The sequence below is a fragment of the Eschrichtius robustus genome, chromosome 16 (genome assembly GCF_028021215.1).
Source record: "Eschrichtius robustus isolate mEscRob2 chromosome 16, mEscRob2.pri, whole genome shotgun sequence".
NCBI lineage: Eukaryota > Metazoa > Chordata > Mammalia > Artiodactyla > Eschrichtiidae > Eschrichtius > Eschrichtius robustus.
Genome location: NC_090839.1, coordinates 83,035,420 through 83,050,957, shown reverse-complemented (window position 1 = coordinate 83,050,957; position 15,538 = coordinate 83,035,420). Strand labels below are relative to the sequence as shown.

Sequence of the window (15,538 nt, the reverse complement as noted above, 5' to 3'; positions counted from 1 at the left end):
CACTGGTGACTTTTAAGCCTAGGATGGGGGGTTCAGGAGGGAGGGGCCTGGCCGGGTCAGTGCCCCCCACTTTCCCTAATGCAGGGGCCTTGGTGAACAGATGAGGTTGATGGTGGGTGGGTTCCTAACCTCAGAGGGAGGGGTGTCTGCAGGGGAACCTGTGAGCTTGGCGGTGGGATGTGGGTGAGTGCTTACCCACTTCGTAAAATGCCTCTCCTGGCCCCATTTCAAGGCATCCACCACCCCCTCACCATCCCCCGGGCTATGTCCTGGCCCTCCCAAACCCTGAATGAGCAGGGGCTGTCCCTGCGGGGGGTGACATGACCACCTGGTCAGCACTCAGGGCTGGCCGGGCCTCCAAGGAGGCAGCTGCATACGCAGACCCCAGAGCCTGCGTGTGGAGAGACGGGGAGGAGCTCTGCCACCTCTCCCCTCCCCTCACTCAGAGTCACTGGCAGCCCTGGGCCCTTGGGGAGGCTGTGCTGGGAACAGAGAAAGCCTGCAGTACAGGAATCCAATTTCACAGTCACGGTCACATCCACTTCACTCCTCACCCACCTCCGTGCGCCCTGACCCTGCCACCTATAGCTGTTCACTCCCTGCGCCCAGGCCTGGCTTGGTGGGCTTCTGGGGAAGGGGCGACCTGGAGGGGGGCCAGACTCACTGAGGGGCGTAGCCATGTGGCAGCTGCCGTCGGGCTGCAGGGACCCCAAGGAGGAGGAGCAGAGGAAGGGGTGCTTGGGAGGGTTTCCTGGAGAGGAAGGCTCTCGTGGGGCCTCAGGGGAGAGCAGGACTTGGAGGGCCAGGAGGAGACGGAGGGAGAGGCAGGTGGTCAGCTGGGGAAGCAGCAGGGGTCCAAGGCCTACGCCCAGGGTGTTTTTCCAGAACTCTGAGAGGTGTGAAAGCCGTCGGATGATATTAGGGAGGTAGAGATGGTGAAGGTAAGGGCAGCAAAATGCAGCAGTGGTGGCCCCGGCGGAAACCTTGCCAAGAGATTACTGGGTGTCAGACCCTGTGCTGACAGCTTCCCGTGGGTCCATTTTACACATGTTTCCGGAGGTCCTTCCTCCTAGGGCTGGGCAGTGGTCTGGGTACCGTGGTTACAGACAGAGGAGGCATCTCGTTTACTCCTCACACCTGTGAGGTTGGCGCCAGAGCCTGACCTTCAGGGGGAAACTGAGGCTCGCGTTTCAGCAATGTGCCCACGTCACACGGCTAGCAAGTGGCCTGGCCGGCCTCTAGGCCCGTGATCTGGAGCACTTCGCCCCCGTGGAGAGGTAGGCCTGTGCTTCTGGGGGCTGCAGGACAGAACAAGGGTACGAGGGCTCAGGTGCTCGTGAGAACATCACAGGCCCGGGGACCCTCTTCTCATCGGCCATGGGGGGCAGGACACACCTTCCCTGGTGCCACCTGGGGCCCCAGGCCCATCCCTGCTCTGTGGCAGGCCACTCAGCCCTCTGTGGACCTGCCTTGCTCCAGGACCGTGGTGGGCAGCCTGTGGTCCGCTCGCCTGCCCCGCAGCAGGGGCCCCGTGACCCTGTCAGCCCTGTGCCACTGAGTCAGCTTCAAGCCACTGCCCGTCCCGACTTCACTTTCTGCCCCAGTTGGTGTCAGAGCCGGGCAGTGTCCGTCCTCTTCCCATGAGCGGCAGCGGGAAGGATGGCCGGTCCTCCCTCTGCTGATGGAGAGGAGAAACACGGCGAGGCAGTCCGTCGGCCTCCCCCTGCACACCCTGTGATCCCCAGCCCCTCCTACCCAGAAGGAAGGGCCCCGCGGAGGCCTGAAGATATAGCTGCTCCAGGGGTATGCACGTATTTTAACGAGTTTGAAAAGCAAGAAATGCACGTGATCGTATGCTGGGCTGTGAGTTCAGCGCTTTGCGTATCACCTTTTTTTATCCCCTTTTTACGGATGAAGAAACTGAGGCCAAGGGAACTTCAGTGACTTGCCTGGGACGCCCAACCTGTAGTGGAGGAAGCGTTGGTTCCACACCTGGCTCCCTGCTCCGTCAGGGAGGCCCACTGATGCCAGGCGGGCGGCACGTAATTCAGAGCAGCCACCAAATTGCGGAGTGTCGGGCTTTGGGGAGAAACACTGGGGGGCGGAGAGGCAGCCAGCAGCCATCGCCCCCTTCTGAGGGGGTGACCTCTTCCACTGACCACGACTCGCCCTCCAGCAAGGGGGGCTCGGCAGCTCATCTTCCTGTTCGAACAGCTTCTTGAATCAAAACCATCACCCCAGGGTGGCCATCTGCCCCCCATTTCTCTGTGCCAGTCTGCCCGCCCACCCATCGGCCTTCCCTGTGGCCCCTCTGTGTGCAGAGAGGGCCCTTGGAAATGCTTCCTCTGCCCACGTGGTATGGGAGAGGGTGGCAGGCTGCCTAGAAGAAGAGATGGGCACCTGGCCCTGGCCCCAGGCCTCAGGGATGGAACTGCCAGCACCTTTCCAGGCATTGGCGCTCTGGGCCAGGTGTCAGCCTGGAGGGACCGGGGCAGATGGGCTGGCAGGCCAGCTGTGTGCTTCCTAACGCCATTTGTCACGCTGGGCTGGGAAGGTGTCCAGACTCACAGGGGCCTCCGAGGGTTCACCAGAGGTCGCCGGGTGCAGCTCCTGCCCCAGAAAGGGCTGTTCCCAAACTGTCCATTAGACAGTCGCTGAAGCCTGATGCGGGCCAGCTCCTGGGGTTCCAAGGTGAATTGGAGCAGGAGGTCAGGTCTCCAGGGGAGGCGGAACGTTGGCAGGTGCCATAGCCTGGAGAAAGGTAGGCTATACCTGTGCGCGTGGAGGGGTGGCAGATGATGTGCTTTGGGATTGGGGGCCGAGGTGGTGTGGGGGCCACGGGAGAGCACAGGCTGGTGCTCAGACAGAGCCAGGGTGAAACCCCAGACGCCTCTTACTAACCCTGTGACTCTGGGCTCATTATTTCACATCTCCGAGCCTCCACTTCCTCATCGGTGAGATGGAGATGGTCATATCTGCCTCCCCAGGTGATCTGAATGAACGAATGGGGTGGGCAGTGGTGGGTGAGCCATGGAGGATGGTTTTCCCCCTGCTGATGCTTGAGAGAGATGTTTGTGAAGCCCTCAGCCCTGGACCGGCTGTGATGGGAAGGGCTCAGCCAATGGGGTTGGCAGTTGTTATTGTTATTCCTGGGGGTCGGGAAGGCTTCCTGGAGGAGGGGACATTAAGCTGGGCCTTGGAGTTGAGCAGAAGGGGGTGTAGTTCTAACACAGGGCACAGCCTAAGTGAGGGCACAGAGCGGGTGTCTGACTAAACCAGGCTCAATCCCAGGGGCCTGAGTGAGTGAGGCCTGGGCAAGGTGCACACCACTGGAAGGCTCCTTGTCACCTGGCCAGGCTGCTCCCCACATCACCCACCTGCCTGCAGCAGCACTGAGTTAAATTAGGGACACTGGGCCAGGGGCCAGAGAGGCAGGTGGCTGGGGACAGTCTCTGCCCTCAGCAGCACCAAGTCAAGGTGGGTCTCTCCCCAGACCCAGAGGGGCCCGAGGCTGTGCAAACCCAGGACAGCAAAGGGGGCTGTTCGTGATATGTTGGGAAAGATCAGTGGTGACTAAGGAAGGAGAGGCCCTCCGCCCAGGTAGCTGGTGTAGCAACAGCTGTAGAACATTCTAGTAGGTCGGGAAACACGAATACATACCCATGGTGGAAATCTGGAAAATATGGAGATCTCACTGCCCAGATGGCTGTTTATTTTTACGATGATACATTTCTTCCAGATTTTTCCCCAAGCTTATTAATTGTATATCTCGTCCTTTCCATAAATTTACATACACGCTTAAGCATAGCATTTTCCCATGTCTTTATTTTATTTTATTTTATTTTTTTAACATCTTTATTGGAGTATAATTGCTTTACAACATTCTCATGTCTTTAAAACACTTTACAATGGTCTGTCATCAGGGTGCATCATAGTTATATAACAGTCCTGTCCCCCAAGAGTGGACACTGGGGCAACTCCTCAAACCGTGGATACCTAACATCCACAACATGCTGATGATTTGCTGATTACCAAGCCTTCCCATACCAGCACATTTGATCTCCCCCAATAACCAGTCCTACAGGAAGAAACAGGCTCAGAGAGCTTAAGGAACTCGCTGGAGGTCACACAGCCATGTGCCCAGGCTTTCCCCACCCCCAACCTTTCATCCACACTGGGTATGTCTTTGCTGCCCCCTTCTGGCCAGCAGCATCTATAACATTAGTCCTGCCTGTCTAACCCTTAAGGCTCATAATCCTTTGAGTTCATTTATTTGCACAACAACAATAAAAAGATTATTGAATGCCTGTTGTACGCCAAGCAAGATCTGGGAATACAAAATAGAAAAAAATCTCTACCCCCTGTGGTGCTTATATTCTAATAGGGGAGACAGGTAAATAAGAGCAAATAGTATCATATTCAATAGTGACAAGTGCCGTGGAGACAAATACAAAAGATAGGACTGTCTGTCAAGAGCACAATTTTAGAGAGGCCACCAGAAGTTAAGGCCTGAATGAAGACAGGGTATAAGCCATGTAGAAATCTAGGTCGATGGTCAGGGAACTAAGATCCCACATGCCGTGGGGCAACTAAGCCTGCGTGCCACAACTACTGAGCTCGCGCACCTCAACTAGAGCCCCCGTGCCACAAACTACAGAGCCCACGTGCCGTGGAGCCCACACGCCACAACTAGTGAAGAGAAAACCCACACGCCACAACTAGAGAGAAGCCCGCGCACCACAACGAAGAGCCCGTGCCGCAACGAAAGATCCCTCGTGCCTCAATGAAGATCCCGCGTGCCGCAACTAAGACCCAGTGCAGCCAGAAATAAATTAACTAACTAAATAAATAATAAATAAATGTTTAAAAAAAAAAGAAAGAAAGAAATGTAGGTCGAGACATCCAGGGAGAAGAGTTGTCAGTGCAAAGGCCCTGGGGCCCTGGACATATTTTGAAAGTAGGGCCAACAGGATTGCTGAGAGTGAATGTGGGGAGGGGGAAGGAGAGAGATCAAGGATGGCGTCAAGGGACTTCCCTGGCGGCCCAGTGGTTAGGACTGCACGCTTCCACTGCAGGGGACATGGGTTTGATCCCTGGTCGGGGAACTAAGATCCCGCAGGCCACATGGTGTGGCAACAGAAAAACCCAAAACAAAACAGGATAGCATCAAGATTTTTGTCCCAAGCAGCTGGAGAGGGAAGGGGAGGTGAGGATCTGAGTGGTGGGCAAATTTGACACCGTAGTGGACAGGTTGGGAAGGCAGTTGGATCGACAAATCAGAGCCGCACGGAGGGGTATATAGCTCAGGGATAGAGCATTTGACTACAGAGAGAGTCCCCCTGGAGACGTGCAGTCGGGAGCCATTCTGTATTTCATGCATTTTAGTCATGAAACTGGTGGATCACAGTGGGGTTCAGCATGGAGAGTCAGAAGGGGTCCGAGGATGAACCCTGGGGCCCTCCAGCATTTAGAGCTGAGGAGAGACAAGTGAACCAACCCCCAGAGGGTGTGATGTCCTGGAAGCTGAGTGAGAAACTGTTGAAGAAGGAGAGTGATCACCTGGGCCCAGTGCTGCTGCAAGGTCAGGTTCAGACCTGAGATGGGCCTGTGGGATGGAGCAGCCCAGAGGTCCAGGCATGGCACGGTCAAGAGCAGTTTCGGGGGCTTCCCTGGTGGCGCAGTGGTTAAGAATCCGCCTGCCAATTCAGGGGACACGGGTTCAAGCCCTGGTTCGGGAAGATCCCACATGCCACAGAGCAACTAAGTCCGTGCGCCACGACTACTGAGCCTGCACCCTAGAGCCCGCGAGCCACAACAACTGAGCCCACGTGCCACAACTACTGAAGCCCGTGCGCCTAGAGCCCGTGCTCCACAACAAGAGAAGCCACCGCAATAAGCCCGTGCATCGCAACGAAGAGTAGCCCCCTCGTCGCAACTAGAGAAAGCCCGCGCACAGCAACGAGGACCCAACGCAGCCAAAAATAAATAAATAAAATAAATACATTTATTAAAGAAAAAAAAAAAGAGCAGTTCCAGGGAGGGGAGGGGACCTGAGTGGAATCGTGGGCTCAGGGGAGAACAAGAGAAAAGAAATGAACTCATCAGCTGCAGGTGATGGCCCTTTAGGGACAGAGGAGAGGTGGGGTGGGAGCTGCAGGGTGAAATGGGATGAGGAGAGGGTTTCAGAGATTGAATAGTGACTGTGATTTTAGAGAAATGGATGATATGGCAGCAGAGAGGGTGGGGAGAGTGGGCAGAGGAGGGACATCCCCCTGAGAACAGGAGGTGGGGAAGGGGGTGCTGAGAGCACTGCCAGAACCCCTCTGCACACAGGGGGACAGGGGAAGGGTGACTGGGGCGGAGGGAAGATTGTTGGAGTCAGGGTCCTAGAGGGAGGGCTAGAAAGATGGGAAGGGACAGTCTCAGAAGGAAGTATGACCTGGACACCGTGGAGGGGCCACCAATGTTGATGACCAAGGGGTTTAGACGTGACTGGAAAGAGGAGAGGAGGTAGAGACAGGGAGGGCCAGGGGCTTGGAAGGCGTGTCTGCCCGCGCGTTGATCCCCAGCAAACAGGACGAATGGCAGCGGTGTGGGTGTCCTGAGCCATGTGCAAGTTCAGTGCCACCCGCAGGCAAAGACCAGTCCTCCCCCTCCCCCAGGAGAACCAGCTCCCCGCAGGCAGGCCACGCGCATCTGGGGGTCTGGGAGAGCTTCCCAGGGAGCTGACATTCCTCCCGGGGGATGGGAGGATTCCAGGCTGAGGGGCAGCACTTGCAGAGGTGGGAAGCCCTGAAATGACCATCCATGTCCAACCCTCGCTGAGTTCCCAAGGCGTGCCAGGCCCCAGGCCTTTCCCCCAGAGCCTCGTGGGGTCTTCACAGCAAGCTTGCGAGGTAGATGCTGTTTTCATTCCCATTTTGCAGCTGAGCACACTGAGGCTGAAGGAAGCAGTCACATAGGTAACACAGGGCTGAAGTCATACCCACGGCCGTGCTGTTCTGGAGCCTGGGCTGGTTGGGCAGTGGGGGGAAGATCGCGGCAAAAGAATAAGGCCGAATCATGCACGGCCTTGACCTAAACGCTGGGGACTCAAGCTTTCTCTGGTGGCATTGGAGGCTTTTTCAGTCAAGGAAATGATAGGGTTGGATTTGTATTGTCTTATGATTACCATGGTAACCACACTTCCACCTACCAAGGTGGATGGGAGAAGGCAAAACTGGAGCAGCGTGGGCTGTGGGACCCAGAGATGGGTGGGGTTAGGATCTAGAGGTGGCAGTGGGGCGTGAGGAGGGAGAGAGGGCAGAAGGTTCCAGAAGGGTGATGGTGGTGTCCATCCCCAAGGCAGGGTCTGCAGGCCTGTGGGACATCCAGGAGCAATGGTGGTGCTGAGAGCCTGCAGGGTGGTGCTGGGGCTGGCCTGGGTGAGCATGGAGCCAGCAGAGAGGGCCCAGGGCAGAGCCAGGAGCACACCGACCTCCAAGAGATCTTGAGGGAGAGGAGCCTGTGAAGGAACAGAGGAGGTGGAGCCCGAGGAAAGGAGGTGGAGGGATTTGCGGGTAAGAAGCGCTGAGTCAGGCAGCTGTTTGCAAATCTCCCACGAGAGCAGAGTCCTAGGCAACACCAGAGAGATCAAGGAAATGAACATTCTGCAACAGTTCTCAAATAGCAGTGGCTTTAAAAAAAAAAACAAAACGCCTTGTTAGGTAGTGAGTTCCCCATCACTGGAGGCATCCGAGCAGCCACTCACCTGGAGGCACTGCAGGAGAGGCGGGAGGGGCTTTGCCCCGCTGCAGCTACCTTTGGCTTGTGCATCCCGTGCCTGTCTGCCCGGAGCCCCAGCCCTTTAGAACCAGGGAGGGCGCAGACAGAGGGGTCTCCCCACCCACTGACTCACTTCCCTCTGCTGCCCGGCTCCAGGCTTCCCCACAGCTGCCCTGCCCCAGCTCCCTTCTGGCCAAACACAGGCTTCCAGCTTCCTCTCCTTTTGGTTTGGTTCTTTGGACCCCAGCAGCTCAGCCCTCCCTGCCAGCTTGGGGGAGCTCCCTGGTGAGCAGCCAGCCGCCCCCACTCCGGAGCAAGGGCTCCGGCCCCGCAGACAGAGCAGAGCTGCCGACTTGCTGTGTGACTCCAGCAGCAAGTCCGGTTTGCCTGCCTGGGCCTCGCTTTCCCTCTTTGCAAAGTGGGAAGAATCACAGCAGGGCTGCCCCGGGGTACCCCAGCAGGGCAAGGAAAGGAGGAATAAATGGCCCGTCGCGCGCGGGAGGGGTGAGGCGGAGAGGCCGGCCAGGCCGGAGCGTGGAGGGCCTGGAAGGCCTGGCTTTGCAGCGTGGACTGGACCCTGCAGACCCGGCCTTGGCAAGCTCTTCCGCTGACGTCCCCGAGGCCGGAGCCCGAGCACCCCCGCGGGACAGGGCCGAAGCTCTGCCGGGCCCCAGCTTTACCTAGGAAGGCCCCATTCCGGAGAGTCTCCACTTGAGTTTTCATTCAAGGAACTATGTCAGATTACGTTCTGCTGAGACAATAGATCTTCCCACTTGACCTACTTCCCACCCCCAGCGTTGCCTGAGGCCCAGTTTGAGAAGCTCAGCTGTGGGTGAAGGGTCTGCGGAGGGGAGGGCTGTGATCCCATTTGCGGGGAGGCTACAAGGGGGGAACGGCTCCAGCCCCAAATGGCACCTCTTGTCATGGTCCCCATTGGGGTCTCTGCGGGGTCTCCTGTCACTCATCGGTTGCTGGGAGGAGTGGGCTTCCTGGAGAAGGGGACCTGAGCTGGGCCTGGGATTGACCTCAGCAGAGGGCATTTGGGGGTGGGAGGAGGGACTGAATAGGAGCAGGAACAAGTCGCCTGCTGGGCCCTCGGGAGCTGGGTGACCTTGGATGAGTTAACTTACTGTCTGTGACCCTGGATAAGTTAACTTGCTACCTCTGGGCCTCGAGGTCACATGGAGCAGGGACAGCCTTCATGGTCCACCCCCCGACCCTTGTCACGCACCCCTGCCTCCCTCTCTTCCCTACGCCACCCCCCTCCACCCTTCCAACTCATAAGAGCTCAAAATAAAACCCTCCTTTCTCAAGTTTCTAAAGATGTCACAGTTCCAGTGCCAGCCACATGTTTCTCCACTTCATTATCTCTGCTTTTCTTTGTTAATTAGGCTCCAGTAATGATCTCACTTCTGCCTTCCCGGGAAGAGCTGGCATCTGCTGGGTGGGGCCTGGAGGCCTTTGTGGGCAGACGCCCGGCTGCCAGGCCCAGAATTGGCTGGCTGCCTCCTTTCCTGCGGGAGAGGCGGCCCAGTGGGCCACGGAACAATGTGACTGATGTCAGGGAGGCCCCGCCCTTTCCAGCTGGGTCGTGGCTGCCCCAGTCTGCCGCTGGGCTGGTCGGTGGTCCCAGCCCTGCCCTCCCTCAGCTCTGCCAGGTGGGGGAAGGGTACCTCAAGGTTCCCAGCGGCTGTTAGACAGGGGGCTCCTCAGGCCCCAGGAGCGAGCAGTGGGGGGCTTCAGGCTCTTCTGCAGCATTCCAGAAAACCTCACCGAAACTAGTTCCCCAGCTGGGACCACCCAAGCCGACAGGAACAACCAACGCCTTTATTTAGGCTGGAATGAGATCAGCTCTCAGGGTCACCAGGCACTGCGTGCGGAACAGAAGCTCTCTAGCTGGCTGATAAATGCGTCTTTGAGCCATGCAAGTGGAGGCCTGGGGGGCGGGGCACGAAGGATGGCTCAGCACACGTGGCTTACTGGGTGGACCGGATCTTTCCAACCTCCTGGGCTGGGTGGGGTGGGGTGGGGAAGGGTCTGGTGGCAAAAGAGACCTCCTGGTGGGAGGTGGGTATGGGGACAGGACAGCACAGCCTGTGGAGGGACCCCTGCAGGTTTGGGAGCTCAGGGCCAGGTACTTAGTCTGTGAACGGTTCCGAGGTGTCTGCTGGGCCGGGCACTGGGCTGGGTGTAAGTGGCTTTTGACCAACACCAATTAAAGAGAACCCTGCCTCATGGAACTTACGTTTTGGTGTGGATGCAGAGAACAGACCATGTGCGGAGGGTAAAGTGTACCAGGTGTGAGTGCTGAGAAGTCACAGCCCTAGATGTGCGGTGGCCGGGGAAGGTTGGTGAGCAGAGGCCTGAAGGCGGCAGTAATGAGCCAGGAGGGCATAGAGAAGAGCCTGGCAGGCCGAGTACAGACTGCAAAGGCCCCTGAGGTCCCCTGCCAGGGTGGGAGGCCTGGTCGGGTGGGGGACCTGGTAGGAGATGAGGTGGAAATGGGAGAGAAGGCCGACTGTGGACGATGGGTCAGGATGCTGACCCTTGTTCCGAGTGAGCTGGGAGCCAGGGCAGGCTTCTGAGCAGAGGAGAGACAGAATCCAGTTTAGGATCTAACAGGATCCTTCTGGCTGCTGGGTGAGGACACACAGGGTGGCAGCAGGGGACGATGTAGGGAGTTGGTCCTAGCAAAGCAGATGAGGCCCAGTAGTGGCAGCAGTGGTGGTAAGTCCTTGACTCTGGGCAGAGTTTGTAGCTGAAGCCGACAATTTGCTGATGTGGGCTGTGAGAGAGAAAGGAGTCGAGTTTGACCTCAGGGATTTGGGCTGAGCTTCTGGAAGGATGGAGGTGCCGGTAGGTAGCTGAGACGAGGAAGATGCAGGAGGAGCTGGCTGGGGGGGTGGGGGGAGAGGGGGAGTCTCAGGCGTGTTTGTGGCGTGTTAAGTCTGGGGTATTATCCAGGTGCTGTTCCATGTACAGTGGGGGCGGGGGGCGTGTCCAGGGAGTGTTCCAGGCTTGAGGTATAATTTGGGGAATCACAAGCCTGTTGCTGGTATTTAAAGCCCTAACAGAATGAGATCATCGGGAGTGAGTGGAGTCAGAGGGCCAGGGCCCTGGTGCCTTCCGCCTTTGTGGGTAAGGAAAAAACCGGGAGGAGCCAGGAGTGGGTGGTGTCCTGGGGCTGAGTGGAAGAACCCCGTTCTCCCTGGGGGAGGCCCTTCTCCCCTTGTGGCCGTGAGGCTCCCACGGCCCAGAGACGCGGCTGAGCATCTTGCAGGGACGTCAGGGGTCAGGCCCTGAGCAACGATGGCTTCTCAGCAGGCCCCAGGCCCACTGTGCCGGATTATAGATGCCACCCAAGGCAAGCGGGAGAAGGTTTCCGTTCCGCTCCACAAAGTAGGGGAGCCCCGGGTTTCCACTGTCTGTTCCATGAAACAGCAGGTTCTGCACGCCCTCTTGGCTGGGGACCTGGAGAGTGGCAGGGCTGGGTGAAAACAACTTCACTGGTACCAGCAGAGGATCTTCTTCGCCGGGGAAAGGAGGATGGATTTGCCCCACGGACAACAGAGAGCCCTCAGCGAGTTTAAAGCGAGGGAAGGACATGGTCAGATAGACTGTTTAGAAAAATCTGAGTGGCTTGCAAAGCAGAGGATGAATTCAGGGAGGGCAGGTGAGAAGACCCACCTGGATTTTTGGATGGAGACAAGGGGGCACAGAGAGGTTTCGTTGGCTGCTGTAACAAATTACCCACTCGGTGGCTGAAAGCAACACAGGTTTATCTCCTTACAGTTGTAGAGCTAAGAAGTCCGAAATGAGTCTCACAGGGCTAGTCACGGTGTCCGCAGAGTGGGTTCCTTCCCAAGGCTCCGAGGGAGAATCTGTTGCCTTGTCTTTTCCATCTTCTAGAGGCTGCCTGCATTCCTTGGCTTGCAGCCCCTCCAGCATCTTCAAAGCACATCCGTCCAACCTCTGTTGTCCCCTCTCCCTCTGCATTTGACCTTGCCTCCTTACAAGGATGCTTGTGATTACATTTAGGGTCCACTCGAATAACCCAGGATAATCTAGCCACCTCAAGATCCTTAACTTAATCACACCAGCAAAGTCCCTTCTGCCATGTAAAGAAACATAGTCACAGGCTCTGGGGATTAGGGCATGGACAGCTTTGGGAGCCACTGCTCAGCCAAGGTTTCTCTCCTGAGTGACCGTGTGGGAGGTTGGAGCCAGGGACCCACGAGAAGGGAGGAGGGACAGGTTTGAGGGGACCTGGAGAAGCCGGCCTGGGATGTGCAGAATCAAAGGTGCTCGAGGGAGCAGGCGGAAACATGGGTTTGGGGGTTGCGGGTGCAGAGAGAGAAGAAACAGCAGCATGGATGGAACAGAGGGAAGATCTCTTCCCTCCCCGTGTGCAGCAGCTGAGTCGGACACTCCTGCCCTGTCCTCCCAGCCACAGCAGAACGAGGCTGTACTGCCAGGTGGTCAGTGGGCTGGGGTGGATCCTGGCTCTCCCTCTAACTCACTGTGTAACCCGGGGCACGTGGCTTCCTCTGTGTGCCTCAGTCTCCTCGTCTGTAGGATGCAGACACTCCTAGGACCAACTTCGTAAGGTTGTCAGAAGGATTAAGTGAAGGAATCCATGCAAAGATCTAGGAAGAGTGCCGGGCACGCAGGAGCTTAATTTCTCAGACAGTTATTTACCGAGCGCTTGTGATGTGTCGGGTGTTATTGCGGGTGCCGGGGCTGTAATCCTGAACACGGGCAAACAGACTGCATGCTCAGCCCACAGGAAGCATCTGTTCTCGGGTCGTTGGCTGCAGAGTTTGCTGTACAGCATGAGGATCGGGATCGGTACCCCCCCTCCCCGCGTAAGGCAGTAGAGCCCTCCCTCGCCTGTGCGGTCCGCTGCCTCCGTCTGCCCACCTCGCCCGGGCTGGGTGCTGATGCCCTGCTCATCACGCTTAGTGTGTGGCATTCCGTACCTGGCCAGTCGTGGCCACAGTTCGGCCTTGGGACCATGGAGGAGGGAAGGGGAGAGGAGAGGGAAGGAGACGATTTCCCTTGGGAAGGGCCATGGCCATGTCTGCTCCCAGGACCGTCTGTCCAAGACAGACCCCCACAAGAAAACCTGGCACTTGCTCTGCCCAGCCAGGTTTGCAGGTTCGAGCATGGAGCTGCAGGAGAGTTTGTGAGAAAGCCCTCTGAGGAGGTACTGGGCTGTTCCCGGATGGGAAAGCAGCACCCAGGGGTCAGAGAGACCTGAGTTTGAGCCTCAACGCCACCCATCGCAAACAATGCGGCCTTGGTGGCTGGGAACAGGCACCTTGACTCCTCTGAGCCTCGGTTTCCTTATGTGTAAAATGAGGATCATAACACCTAGAGGTCAGGCTTGTCGTGAGGAAGATAGAGCATCACTGCATAAATCGCCAGGTACCGTCTCTGGTGGGCGCGTGGCATCGGCAGATGGAGGATTTGCATCCCAGTGTCTGGCAGCTGGGAGGGCAGTGAAAGGGCCTGGAGCCCCAACAGGGGACGCCCCAGCCAGACAGCTCTCTGTTGGCCATTGTTCCAGGCTCTTGTGTGCCGTGGGTCAGCTGAAGGTCAGACATCTGGGCTCCAGGGAGGAACCTGGATCACCTGCCCAGGCAGGTTGTGGTCCACCCACCACGCCCCTCCATCCCAGGGAAGGGAGATGGATTGACCGGGGCACAGAGCCCAGCTCGAGGGAACTCTGGGGGAGAAGGCTTGCTTTCTTCCCTCCCCTGTCCCCCTCCCCAGTGAACCCCATGCACTGATCAGATCCGTCATGATCCCTGGCTCATAACCCACTCTGCCATCAATCCCTGCATGTAACCATCAATCAATCAATTGATTGATGGTTGTAACTTTTTATTTTGAAATGATTTTTAATTTACAAAAAGTTGCAAAGATAGCACAGAGTTCCCAAATACCGTCTGACCCATGTAGGATGTTAACATCTTGCATAACCATGGTCCATTTGTCAAAACTAAGAAATTAACATCGATTGGTGCCATGCGATTAACTAAGCTACAGGCTTTATGTAGATTTCTTCAGTTTTTCCACTGATGTCGTTTTCACATTCCAGAATCCAATCCAGGATACCACATTGCATTTAGCATTCATTTATTTTTATTCTTTCATTCGTATTCCCACATATTTGTTTGCTCACTCGTTAATAAATACTATGGTGAACGCCCATGAACCCACCACCCGTCTAAGAATCAGAACAGAACCAATAACGTACATCCACCTACGTGCTCTCCCTCATCCTGTCTGCCTCTCTCCCCAGAACAAATATTCTGAATTTTATGTGTGTCATTCTCTTGGTTTCTTTCCCTTCAAAATTGCAAAACTGCAGGAAAAAAAAAAAAAGAATAGTATAATGCCTGCCTATATATTCTTTGTCTGGATTCATTAATTCTCTTTTTTGTGTTTGTGTTAATTCTTCTTTTTATTTTTTTTTATTTTTTATTTTTTGGCCTCGCCATGTAACATTCGGGATCTTTTTTTTTTTTTTTAATAAATTTATTTTTTTTTTAATTTTTGGCTGCGTTGGGGCTTCGTTGCTGCACGCGGGCTTTCTCTAGTTGGGGCGACCGGGGGCTACTCTTCGTTGCGGTGCACGGGCTTCTCATTGCGGTGGCTTCTCTTGTTGCAGAGCACGGGCTCTAGGTGTTCGGGCTTCAATAGTTGCGGCACACGGGCTCAGTAGCTGTGGCCCCCGGGCTCTAGAGCGCAGGCTCGGTAGTTGTGGCGCGCGGGCTTAGTTGCTCTGCGGCATGTGGGATCTTCCTGGACCAGGGCTCGAACCCGTGTCCCCTGCTTTGGCAGGCGGATTCTTAACCACTGCGCCACCAGGGAAACCCAGACATTCAGGATCTTATTTCCCCGACCAGGGGTTGAACCCAGGCCCTTAGCAGTGAAAGCGCTGAGTTCTAACCGTTGGACCGCCAGGGAATTCCCTGGAGTCATTAATACTTTCCTTTTTAAAAAAATATTTATTTATTTGGCTGTGCCAGGTCTTAGTTGTGGCACTCGGGATCTTCATTGCGGCACACGGGATCTTTAGTTGTGGCATGCAGGATCTTTTAGTTGCAGCATGCATGTGGGATCTAGTTCCCCGACCAGGGATCGAACCCAGGCCCCCTGCATTGGGAGCGCAGAGTCCCAACCGCTGGACCACCAGGGAAGTCCTTGGCGTCAGTAATTCTTAACGTTTTTTGCCAAATTCCTTCCCTCCCTCCCTCCCTCCCTCCCTCCCTCCGTCCCTCTCTGTCTCTCCCACAGGCACAGACCCCGCCCCATTGATTTCTGTCTCTGCCTCTTTCTTCATTCAAAGTAAGTTGCAGACATCTTGACTATTCACGCCTAAATATTTCAACACACAACCCGCAACTCTCCAGAACAATGCTATTCTTTTGCAGATCCACAATACCGTTGTCACACTTATAAAACTTACTAACTCCCTATCATCTAATAGACAGTCTGTATTCAAATTCCCAAAAATGTCTTTGACACTGTCGTCCCCTGTGATTTAATCACTGCTCACAGGTTGATTTCTTTTAACATGTCGATTGCATATAATACGGGCCTAAACCAAAATTGTTTCATTTTGCTTTTTTTTTTTAACTTTTTAAAAATTATTATTTATTCATTTAGTTGCACCAGGTCTTAGTTGTGGCAGGCGGGCTCCTTAGTTGCGGCATGTGGGATCTAGTTCCCTAACCAGGGATCGAACCCAGGCCCTCTGCATTGG

General features: G+C 55.9%; 1 protein-coding gene across 1 annotated transcript in view; it reads left to right on the top strand.

The window, feature by feature from the left end:
* GTF2IRD1 (GTF2I repeat domain containing 1) overlaps positions 1-15,538 on the top strand; it is a 113,324-nt gene that overhangs the window by 82,460 nt on the left and 15,326 nt on the right.